We start from the raw sequence: 12,597 nt of genomic DNA on the forward strand, positions 1-12,597 counted from the left end.
TACTACTTCAATTAGCCCGACAAACCAGTGCCCCTGCACATTGGCTAACCAGGCTATCGGCATTTCCATCATGAAAAATGTCCTGTAATGTTTCAAGTGTTCTGTATTCTATTGATGTAATCTATTATGTGTTATGTATTTTAAATGAGTGTTTTGCAAATATTAATAATGTAAATTCTGCATTCCTTCAGTTTTATCTGTGAGCAAGAATAAATCAACTAATAATGCTGCTCTGGTGCGCATTATAGACTATTTAATTCCCTTCATTTTAGCATCTGCATCATCAACAATCATGCATGTCAGTTGAGTGCACACAGCATAACAGAAAATAAAATATTTGGGAATATAATTTACAGAACATACATGCTGGAACTGAGAGTCATGGTGAAGGGCTACTTAATTATAGACAGCAACCTTATTGGAGGGCGATGCCAGTAAACCTTAAAGCAGCAAAGCATCTCCAAACAAACTGGCATTGTTGCAGTGGTATTACATAATGAACAAATTTAATATTGTCACATGAATAAAGATTGCTGAGGGACAAACTTAACACATACTATTCAGAATAATCAACCACACACCAAGCATGTCTTCGAGACATCATGGACACAAAATGGTTGCTCACACAAGCAAAGTATAAGAGAGTTGTACTCCAGTCTAGTAGGTGGCGGTAATGCAACATTTATTGGATGCCAACCGCCGTTAAACTTCATCGAAGAAAAGGATCACTAGGTTGTTGATTCCAATCACGCACGCAGCAACGCTGTTGTCGTTCTAGCTTTGCACGAGTTCGCGCATAAAGTAGTTCGGTTTTATCAACGCTACGGCTGAACCATAACATGTCGAAGGAGGTATCTACGTTTGTATTTATTGGATACTATTCAGTGTTCGCTAGCTAGTTAATTAATTAACGTGTTAAGTTGTAGCGTTTTTCATGTGTTATTTGTATGCGACGCAGTATTTAGCTAACTTAGCTACCTTAACAACCGCAGGCCATGTAGAACTCTGGCTAGCTAACATTAGCTAGCGCTGCAGGCGTAAAGGTCTGTCTGAATTGTTATTTGGCGAATCATCAATATTGTAACAACTTATTATGAAGAGATTTTTGTAAGGTCATTACCCCATTTCTTCACAATTGCAACTACATTTTTAATGGGGCATACATCAAATAAGGTGTACAGCTGCCATTAGCTAGCCGGCTAAACTAGAAGTACTAACGTTAGTCGAGGGCGCGCAGTGATCATTGACTGTATGATACTTCTGGACTACAAAGGGAGAAAATAGATTGTTAAACATATGTCAAGTTGATGCTAGCAAGATTGGTTGGCTAACTAACTAGCTAGCGCTCTTGTGAGAACTTCTTAGGCTTGTGTCGCTGACTTTAAAGAACCAACTAATATTTGCGTTAAATGCATTTTAACGGTACAGTAGACCATTTCTGGCGGTTTTAGTAACATATAGCTATATTGAAGATGTGCTATCTATAGCCATTACCTGTAAGTGGAGACCTGGCCTGACATGGTTAGTAGCTAATTATGCCCATTTGCTTCTAACACATTTTGTTTCCTTGCTATTATTAATTTCAGTATCCCCATGAGCCGGAGCAGCTCCGCAAGCTCTTCATTGGTGGGCTGAGTTTCGAGACCACCGACGAGAGTTTGCGGAACTATTTTGAACGATGGGGATCCCTCTCAGATTGTGTGGTGAGTATACATTTTTCATAATATTAGGGTCTTTTGGCTTTCTTAATTGTATCAGCAAATGAACAGTGCCAATTCATTCCTCAGGTGATGAAAGATCCAGTCACAAAGAGATCAATGGGCTTTGGCTTTGTCACATACAGCTCAGTGGAGGAAGTTGATGCATCAATGGAGGCTCGTCCTCACAAGGCTGACGGCTGACAAGTGGAGCCCAAGAGAGCGGTGTCCAGAGAGGTAAACTGTGTCTGATGTGACGACAACACATAGAAACCATCTCTTTTCATATATGTTGGGGTGGTGCTGATGATTTAATATGAAGTTGAACAGTGGTGAAATTTCCTTTTTGAGGATCTTCTGATTCTTTGAAGTGATTGAATGTAATGTGTGTTGGACAGGATTCCTCTATGCCAGGTGCTCACACAATGGTGAAGAAGATCTTTGTGAGTGGAATCAAGGAGGACACAGGAGCACCATCTTAGGGAATACTTTAATCAATTTGGCAAGATTGAAGTCATCGACATCATGACTGATAGAACCAGTGGGAAGAAGAGGGGATTTGCCTTTGTTACATTTGATGATCAAGATTCAGTCGATAGGATTGTCAGTAAGTCAACACCATTGGTACAGAAAAGCTGCTGTTGTGTTTTATTTTATTCATTTTTATTCTAACCTTTATTTAAATAGGCAAGTCAGTTAAGAACAAATTATTTTTTACAATGACTGCCTACTCAGGCCAAACCCCAACAGTTTTTAGATTCTTCTTTTTTTCCCCCAGTTCAAGTAATTTACTGATATGTTTAACAATCTATTTTCTCCCTTTGTAGTCCAGAAGTATCATACAGTCAATGATCACAACTGTGAAGTGAGGAAGGCTTTGTCAAAGGAAGAAATTAACCGATCAGGTAGGAATTGGAGAAGCTACAGACCAAAGTTATTTTGCTAACTCCTTGCTTCTCGGCAACAACTGAAGCTTTAAATGTGACTTTGAGAAAGTGACTGACCTGTTTGATGCCTGTCTTTCAGGGCCAAGAGGTGGACACTTTGGCAGAGGGGATGGATATGGAGGTATATAATGATGGGGGGATCGATACAGTTACATATCCAAAAAACATTTGGGACCATATTATCGTGCTACTTTGTCTCCAGGTATTGATTTGTAAAAATAAGTGTGTGTGTATACAGTACCAGTCAAAAGTTTGGACACCTACTCATTCCAGGGTTTTTCTTTATTTGTACTATTTTCTACATTGTAGAATAATAGTGAAGACATCAAAACTTTGAAATGACAAACATGGAATCGTGTAGTAACCAAAACATGTTAAACAAATCTAAATATATTTGAGTCTTATCAAAGTAGCCACCCTTTGCCTTGATAGCTTTGTACACTCTTGGCATTCTCTTAACCAGCTTCATGAGGTAGTAACCTGGAATGCATTTCAATTAACAAGTGTGCCTTGTTAAAAGTTAATTTGTGGAATTTCTTTCCTTAATGCATTTGAGCCAATCAGTTGTGTTGTGACAAGGTAGGGGTGGTATACAGAATATAACCCTATTTGGTAAAAGACCAATTCCATATTATGGCAAGAACAGCTCAAATAAGCAAAGAGAAACAACAGTCCATCATTACTTCAAGACATGGTCAGTCATTCTGGAAAATTTCAAGAACTTTTAAAGTTTCTTAAAGTGCAGTCTCCTAAACCATTAAGTGCTATGATGTTGCTGGCTCTCATGAGGACCGCCACAGGAATGGAAGACCCAGAGTTACCTCTGCTGCAGAGGATAAATTCATTAGTGTTAACTGCACCTCAGCTTGCAGCCCAAGTAAATGCTTAAGAGTTCAAGTAACAGACACATCTTAACATCAGCTGTTCAGTGGAGACTGTGTGAATCAGGCCTTTATGGTCGAATTGCTGCAAAGAAACCATTACTCAAGGACACCAATAATAATAATAAGAGCCAAGAAAGATAAGCAATAGACATTAGACCGGGGGAAATCTGTCCTTTGTCCGTGTCTAAATGTGTAATTATTGGTTCCAACCACCATGTCTTTGTGAAACGCAGAGTAGGTGAACGGATGATCTCCGCATGTGTGGTTCCCACCGTGAAGAATGGAGATGGTGTGATGGTGCTTTGCTGGTGCCGCTGTCAGGGATTTATTTATAATTCAAGGCACACTTAACCAGCATGGCTACCACAGCATTCTGCAGCGATACACCATCCCATCTGGTTTGCGTGTAGTGGTACTCATTTGTTTTTCAACAGGACAATGACCTAACACGCCTCCAGGCTGTGTAAGGCTTATTTGACCAAGAAGGAGAGTGATGGAGTGCTGCATCAGATGACCATAATCACCCAACCTCAACCCAATTGAGATGGTTTGGGATGAGTTTGACTGCAGAGTGAAGGAAAAGCAGCCAACAAATGCTCAGCATATGTGGGACCTCCTTCAAGACAGTTACAGCATTACAGGTGAAGCTGGTTGAGAGAATGCCAAAAGTGTGCAAAGCTGTCAAGGCAAAGGGTGGCTACTTTGAAGAAACTAAAAAATAAAGTATATTTTGATTTTAAACACTTTTTGGTTATTACTTGATTCCATATGTGTTCATAGTTTTTGATATCTTCACTATTATTATTCTACAGTATAGTAAAAATAAAGAAACCCTTGAATGAGTGGACACGCCTAAACTTTTGACTGGTACTCTGTGTGTGTGTGTGTGTGTGTGTGTGTGGGTAGAATTAGCTGATGCTAGTTGGCTGTACCTGTGCCAAAACTCCAGTATTTTTTTTTAAATCAATTTTTTTGTCCATCTTTTTAAATAGTGAACTAACATGTTTTTAGCACTTATTTACATGACTGATCAAACCATTTTTCTCATGACTCTCTCTGGTCTCAGCAGCAGAAAAAAAGTGAGCATTTAGTTTGGTACATCAAATTGCAATAAAATCACAGTATCGAATCTCCATACATATAAAATCGTAATACATATCGTAACGGCCCCTAAGTATTGTGATATAGTATCGTGAAGTCCCTGTCAATTCCCAGCCCTAGAGATATGAGCACTCAAGGGCTTTTAATACCATTTTAACCATATTCAGCCTCGTTCCACAGGGAATTAATGTACTAGTTGGTTTCCCTGGTGCAATGCAGGTGGTTTCAAGTTAGTCTGACACCAGTAAAGTGGTACTTTTTTTAAAGACCCCCAGGTGGTTTTGGTGGAGGATATGGTGATAATGACTGATATAATAACTATGAAGGCAATGGTGAGTTCCTCTGCCTAGATATTCTAAATTAGAATGTGGGGAACGTTGTCCTGGGATGTTTTGCCGGTTTGTCCAAAAGCTTAACTTGTTATACTTGTTTCCTTAGGTGGCGGCTATGGTGGAGGCCCCGGCGGGTATGGTGGCGGCAACCAGGGCTATGGCGGAGGAGGTGGCAATGGCAACCAGGGTGGCAGCTGTGGAGGAGGATACAACAATGACAGAGGTGGTGGTAACTACGGAGGTAGTAAGTCAATCACGCAAGGGTGAACTGCACATATAAAAATGCCATCACTTAGTTTTGAATCTGGTTAGCTTTATGTAATGGATAGCTTGGAGTGTAAAATGCCTTTTATCTGTGTCCTCTTGCAGGTAACTATGGAGCTAACAGGTGGCGGCAGCAGCACAGCTGGTGGTGCCGCTGGAGATTACACTGACTTTGGCAATTACAGCAGCCAGTCGTCGTCGTCCAACTACGGCCCAATGAAAGGAGATGGCAGCTATGGCAGTGGAGGGGGCAGGAGCAGCGGCCCATATGGTGGTGGCGGTAAGTCCCATGTCGCCACACTTTCCCTTGAAGTTAAAAGAACGGAACCTAAGTGCCTGGTGTTGTATGGAAGGAAAATAGAAGCTTTTCTCTAGTAGCTAGTCCCTTGAGTTGAGCATTTATGTGAGGCCTGGCCCATTCTCCAGTGGTGGTTATGGAGGGGGCTCCAGTGGTGGTTATGGAGGGGGCTCCAGTGGTGGTTATGGAGGGGGCTCCAGTGGTGGTTATGGAGGGGGCTCCAGTGGTGGTTATGGAGGGGGCTCCGGATGCTGACAGTTCTGAGGTAAGCACTGTACTACAAACATTGTACTGCACCTCTTGATTGGGTTGTTAAATGTAGTCTTGGAGTCCATACATTAGAGGAAAATATAGTGGAAATGGCTATATGGCTTCCTTGACGAGCATAAGATGCAGCAGTTTTTAGAAATCAAAGCAGCACCTTCATGTGGCCAGTAAGCTTAGGGTCGGGGGCGATATCATATATCATCATATACCCTGATACATGTGCTTAAATGTATTATCTGAGGTAAACATAAGGTTTACATAAGTATTCACACTCCTGAGAATCACATTTGGCAGTGATTACAGCTGTGAGTCTTTCTGGGTAAGTCTCTTAAGACTTTTGCACACCTGGATTGTGCAATATTTACCCATTATCCTTAAAAAATATATTCATGCTCTGTCAAGTTGGTTGTTGATCATTGCTATACACGGGCGACAAGGCAGTTAACAACTGCTTCTCCGGGTGCCGATGACCTTGAAAAAGCAGCCCCCCCCCCCCACACACACACACACCTCTGATTGGGGGGGTTGGGTTCAATGCGGAAGACACATTTCGGTTGAATGCATTGTTGTGCAACTGATTAGGTATAACCTTTCCCTACAACCATTTTTCAAATCTTGAGGTAGATTTTCAAGCACATTTAAGTCAACTGTAACTCGGCCACTGTCTTTTCTTAGTAAGCAACTCCAAGTGTAGATTTGTCCTTGTTTTAGGTTGTTGTCCTGGTGAAAAATGAATCTTCCAGTGTCTGGAAAGCAGACTGAACCAGGTTTTCCTCTTAAGATTTTGTCTGTGCTTAGCTCCAATCCGTTTATTTTAACCCTGTAACTCCCCAGTCCTTAGCGATTACAAGCATATCCATAATATGATGCAGCTTCCACTATGCTTGAAAATATGGAGAGTGGTACTTGGTATTGTGTTCTATTGGATTTGCCCCAAACACACTGTATTCTGGACAAAAAGTGAATTGCTTTGTCACATTTTTTGCAGTATTACTTTAGTGGCTTGTTGTAAACAGGATGCATGTTTTGGAATATTTTTATTCTGTACAGTCTTCCTCCTTTTCACTCTGTCATTTAGGTTAGTATTGTGGAGTAACTACAATGTTGTTGATCCATCTTCAGTTTTCTCCTATCACAGCTGTTAAACTCGTAACTGTTTTAAAGTCACCATTGGCCTCGTGGTGAAATCCCACAGCGGTTAGTTTCCTTCCACTCCGGCTACTGAGTTGGGAAGGACGCCTGTATCTTTGTAGTGGCTGGGTGTATTGATACACCATCCAAAGTGCAATTAATGACTTCACCATGCTCAAAGGGATATTCAATGTCTGCTTTTTTTATTTTTACCCATCTACTAATAGGTACCCTTTGCGAGGTATTGGAAAACCTCCCTGGTCAATGTGGTTGAACCTGTGTTTGAAATTCACTGCTCGACTGAGGGACCTTACAGATACTTGTATGTATGGGGTACAGAGATGAGGTAGTCATTCAAAAATCATGTTTAACACTATTATTGCACACTGAGTCCATGCAACTTATTATGTGACTTGTGAAGCACATATTTACTCCTAAACTTATTTAGGCTTGACATAAAGGGATTGAATTCTTATTGACTCAAGACAGTTTAGCTTTACATTTTTAATTTGTAAAAAAATATATATAAAAATACATCTAAACATAATTCCACTTTGACATTGGGGACTATTGCGTGTAGGCCAGTGACCAAAAAAAGCAACATTTAATCATTTTATGTTCAGTCTGTAACACAACAATATTTTGAAAAAGTCAAGGGGAATGAATACTTACTGAAGGCACTGTATTTAGCCCCTTGGCATGCGTATTTGGATTGGACTGAGTTTGAACCCCCCCCAACTACACACACACACACGATCTGTCTTCTTTGCTATGCAGTGTAATGGGCTTGAACTGAAGGCTTGCTCCTGGCTTTATCCTCTTGACCCCTCAAATGTAGCAGATAATGAAGAAAGGTGCAAAATGTAACAATGTTGTTCTGTATTTTCCAACAGGCTACATTACTTAGGTGAGGTGACCGGAAAAGAAGCAGCAGGTTTACCTCCTATATCTGCTCAGCCAAGCTCTGCCACATGAAGAGATGTACAGTAGACAAGGAAAAATCATGTGGAAAGGGAAGGAGGAGACTGGGTGGGTCAAACCGTTCTTGTCAAAATACTTCCCAGCAGGATTATATGGTTTGGCTATTTTTGAAGTGTAAAGCATTGAGGTTTTATGTAGGTATTTTGATTTTCCCTGTACCGATAGGGTGTTTTTAAAGATTTAACTGCCACCAAATCCAGATCAATCAACCGCTTTTCAGTTCAGTTTTTTTTACATGGTCTATTTTGGTTGATGGGTTCCTGTTGATTGTCTTACATGAGATGAGCACTCAACAACTGAGTAGATGGTACGAAGTGTTATTGATGATTCTTCAATGATCAGAGTACTTACGCTATGTTCATATTCAGTATCAAAGCAGGTGTCATTGTTTACAAAGTTTATTTTCATTTAGATTATTTACTGCCATGCCTATGGTGAAAATAAAGGTCAAAGGCCTTTTTGCTTCGGGGCCGCCGAGTTGGTTTCTCCCCATAAGATTAGCCTTGTTGCCAATGGACAAAATAAAAGTTTTCTTAAAGGCTTCTCTGTTGGCTCATAGCTTCACAATCAATTGGAGTCTAGTTTACACACACAACTTGACTAGCCAATCATTTGGAGGAGCCAGCTGAGAGGGAGAGAAGTAGCAAGATCCCCGCCAGTGAAGCAGGGGACAGCAGCAGTCTGAGTACAGATGATTGCTCTTGTAAGACTAGCGAGAGGTAGCTCGAGAAAGGAAGGGGTATTTTATACCATGCTGATAGGTAAGATATTTTTGATCAACTTGTATGTGTAACACTCACCTTTTGTATATATGTTAGCAGTCCATGTCACCTCTCAGGGCAAATGAACTCACATGGACTCCATAGGAGTTTTATTCCAGCAAAATTATTTATTCTTAGAAAAGGAGGGCTATAGCAGTGTTTTGGGATGCCAAAATAACTGAATGATGCCAACCTTGACTGCTACCCTTGTACCGTTGCATTTATGACAACATAAGTGGCCCAATGTCCTCAACATTTATCACTAGATCTGGCATTTGTAGTGCATAAAAATCTAGAATAAAATCACTCATTGTTTTAATGTTTACGTACTTTCTCTATTTCTCTTTTCATTTTCAGGGCTGTAAGATGTCTGCTCCAGTGCACCTAATCTTGCACCTCTCATCCCTACACCTGTACTGGGATGACCGGCAGTTGCAGGACCAATCTTGACACCATGGGTATGCTGGATTATTTTTTTTACATGTAGCCACCTCAGCTTGATGTATTGGCCACACATCTGATTATTTAAAGATGAGATATGCTTTGTGTGGCTAAACTAACTTTTTAATTGTTTTAACCTTTGTCTTTCAGTGTCATTTTAAATGAACAGAAGGGACACAACGGGAATGCTGCTGGACAGTTATATTTAAACTTTTGTACTAACTTTCAATAAATGTAGATTATTTTTTTAAGCGTGTGTCTTTATTGTATAAGCTTTGCTATTAAGATCAGGTATGTTTCTAAAACAAGTATTGTTTGTATGTGGTGTAGCGGCAGTTCATTCTGTATTGTCAACTGTACATGGTACAGATACTATTTTTACTTGATTGAGAGTGTTAGACATTTATTTTTATCTCCTTCAATTTACTGAATGTCAAATTCCTGTTTAGGGGGTTTAACGGAAGTGGAGTAATGAGGTGTAGAGTACCTGTCATGTTTTCTGACAGAGGAGGCATGATGTTGGGAAGAAATGCAAGATAAGTAGGAAACCATGCCATGGCTCATAACCTGGCAAGTTCAGCAGTTACCTACAGAACTACTGACACACCAGTAGGCATACTGAATTGTTTTAGTACAGCCTAGGCAGTTTTATTAATACATAAGTAATGTGTTCTGTGTTGTAAGGGCATCATTCTACCAAGGAGTCTAGACCTTTATAATAGTCTGCTTGCCTTGCTACCAGGGTTGTGGTTCAACGCCTCCAGCTCTCCCTTCCTACTACATTGGTAACAGTATATGGCATTGATAAGGGAATTTATGTTTATGGTAATGACTAAAGAATTCTACCCTGAAATGCAATTATTAGATTATAAAAAAATATATATATATATAAAATGAATAATTAGACAAATGTAATTATTAGATTATGTAACATGTATAATGAATTAGAGCGATAAACTTCAGTCCAATAAGGTTTGGTCAAGACAAGTAGAAGTGTGTGACTAAGAAAACACAGAGAACAATTAAAATATGCATGACGTGACCTGGTTAGAACTCTGGGAAATTTACGACAGGAAAGGGAGTCGTGTCAAGGTCCCTCGTACAGGTTGGACTGTGCTGTAAGCCACAGAATGAGACATTTGTAACACTGTTTGTTTCCATAGAGGTCCTAATGTGTGTTTAAGCTCTCGTGTCTTCCTGCAGGTAAAATGTAGGGCGGTGGGCCTTGCTGGAGAACATGGAGGGCCTGTTCCTGGCAGTGGGTGAGATTGTGGATGGGTGTATGCAGAGAACTCTCCTCACCCCAAAGCAGGGGTCTCTGTATTCTCATCACAACAGTGCCCTCTGACTCTGGCCAAATCAACTTTTCCATCTAGAATATAGGACAATGGTAGAAGACATGGCTGGACACTCATACCTGGATACTGTCCACGGCTACCCCATCACACCATGGGGTAGCCAAGATATAGGAAGACCGGAAACAATTTGTTGGCTACCTACCACAGAGTTTACCAGTTAAATACTCTGTTACATAAGTTTAGGTTTCTGTGACTGGATTGGTTCTCAGGCCAATATAAATCAACCGTCCTACTAGTCTCCACCCCTAGACAATACAATAGCTCCTCAATGTAAGGTTGTTTAGGGTAAGGGAGGAAGCCCATTTTCTAAGCATTTAGATGTCAGTCATTGAGAGTGATATGTCTTCCATAGTCATCCTCAGTGTAAGGCACCTGATGCTCTTCCTCCTCAGTCAAACACCATGGTTCTGTTTTCACTGAGTACTGTGCATCCCGGATGTCGACAACATTAAAATCATCTGCACTGTTTCCCTCCCCCTTTTATTTTCACGTTTACAGGGGAGATGATGTTCCTCTAACAAAACACACTGTGTCTCAGGTAATTGCACTTATTTACGACAATCTAATATTTACTCAAACTTATTAAAATTGTATTACATTTCTTATACTTCTGTAATACTGGTATTTAAACATGTGTATTTGATAGTAATGCGATTTGGATATTAGCGAACAACATGGTCAAGTGCTGACTGGGTGGTTTGTCAGGCTGACAATCTTAAGCACATTTCTAATGCTTCCTGCTTTTTTTATCCCTGAAAAGCCCTAATTGTTCTGTTGGCTATTTCAAAAATGATTTAATTTCTCTCCAGCATTATATTAAGCTATTACATGTAGTTTTATTGTATTGAAGAGAACAAAGGGGAGCATTCCCAGTGTAGCTGTTAATGAGGCTCTACTGTTAGCTAGCTGGCGTTGCTCTATACTTGGCAGACTCTCTGAGTGCCATGCTGATGGAGGCTCCCATCTGAGAGGCATTTTACAGGCTGCAGATGTCTGCCTCATCCACTCTGTGCATTAATCTTCATCGCCAACCCTCGGCCCGCATGCCTCATGGTTACTGATAGACTTTTGTCTGCATAATTAAAATGATTAATTTATGTATTGTTCCTGTAAAGTAGTATTACTGGTTGTAATCACACCACCACCTTTCCCTTAAATATCACAGTTAGAAACTTCTGTTATTGTTTCATACTGTATGTTAAAGAAAATTCTATCTGTAGTTGAGGTGATGGACATTACCTAACTATAGGTTTACCCTTATGTTTGTTGCTAATGAATTGCATCTGCAGGATGAGGGACACTTAACCAAACTGAGTGCTTCAGTCTGCAAAAGAACAGATGAAATGGTCCCTACTGCGATAAGAGTTGTCTGCCGTTACATTTGCACCATCACTTCCTCATCTGATGATATTCCTCTTCCTATCCCTGTGTGTCCCAGAGATTATTGTACTGAAGTCTGATTGAGCCACCAATCAGAACCACCACTGTGGCCTTTCTATCCTCCATTTCCTGTGTCTCATCGCCCAGGCAACAGTGAAGACTTAATTTATCTGTTTCCATAAATGGACACATCCTTACTGTCTCTGGCTAGAGGTGATCCCAACCTTTTCTATTACATGGTGTAGTAGCTGTTAGCCATTTTAATTGTTTATATATAGCATTCAATGGATGTGACAGATTTGATTTGAGGATGCATATGTTGTGTTGCAGTTGAGAGGAATTATAACGCCACCTTTTGGGAAACAAAGGAACTACAGTGCACATGTCAAAATAGTGATGAATGATGTATATAAACCCTTTTTTTTTTTTTACTAGGCAAGTCAGTTAAGAACAAATTCTTATTTTCAATGATGGCCTAGGAACAGTGGGTTAACTGCCTGTTCAGGGTCAGAACGACAGATTTGTACCTTGTCAGCTCGGGGATTCGAACTTGCAACCTTTCGGTTACTAGTCCAACGCTCTAACCACTAGGCTACCCTGCCACCCCTTGCCTGGCTACTCAGACTAATTGCTCTGGCTAAACGCTATACCACACCCACAGATGTTAGTTTCTTCTCCACAGTGCGTCTGATGGTCCAGAAACCGATGGGTTGGGCCAAAACACACATGTTTGAAAATTCGGCATTGGCTTTGAT

The 12,597-nt window shown here is 40.5% G+C and overlaps 1 pseudogene; it reads left to right on the top strand.

Annotated features, from left to right (window-relative positions):
* Positions 1 to 703: 703 nt before the first annotated feature.
* Positions 704 to 10,930, top strand: LOC112254685 (annotated as a pseudogene).
* The last annotated feature ends 1,667 nt before the right edge of the window (positions 10,931 to 12,597 follow it).

Source organism: Oncorhynchus tshawytscha, linkage group LG07, assembly GCF_018296145.1.
Source record: "Oncorhynchus tshawytscha isolate Ot180627B linkage group LG07, Otsh_v2.0, whole genome shotgun sequence".
Taxonomy (NCBI): domain Eukaryota; kingdom Metazoa; phylum Chordata; class Actinopteri; order Salmoniformes; family Salmonidae; genus Oncorhynchus; species Oncorhynchus tshawytscha.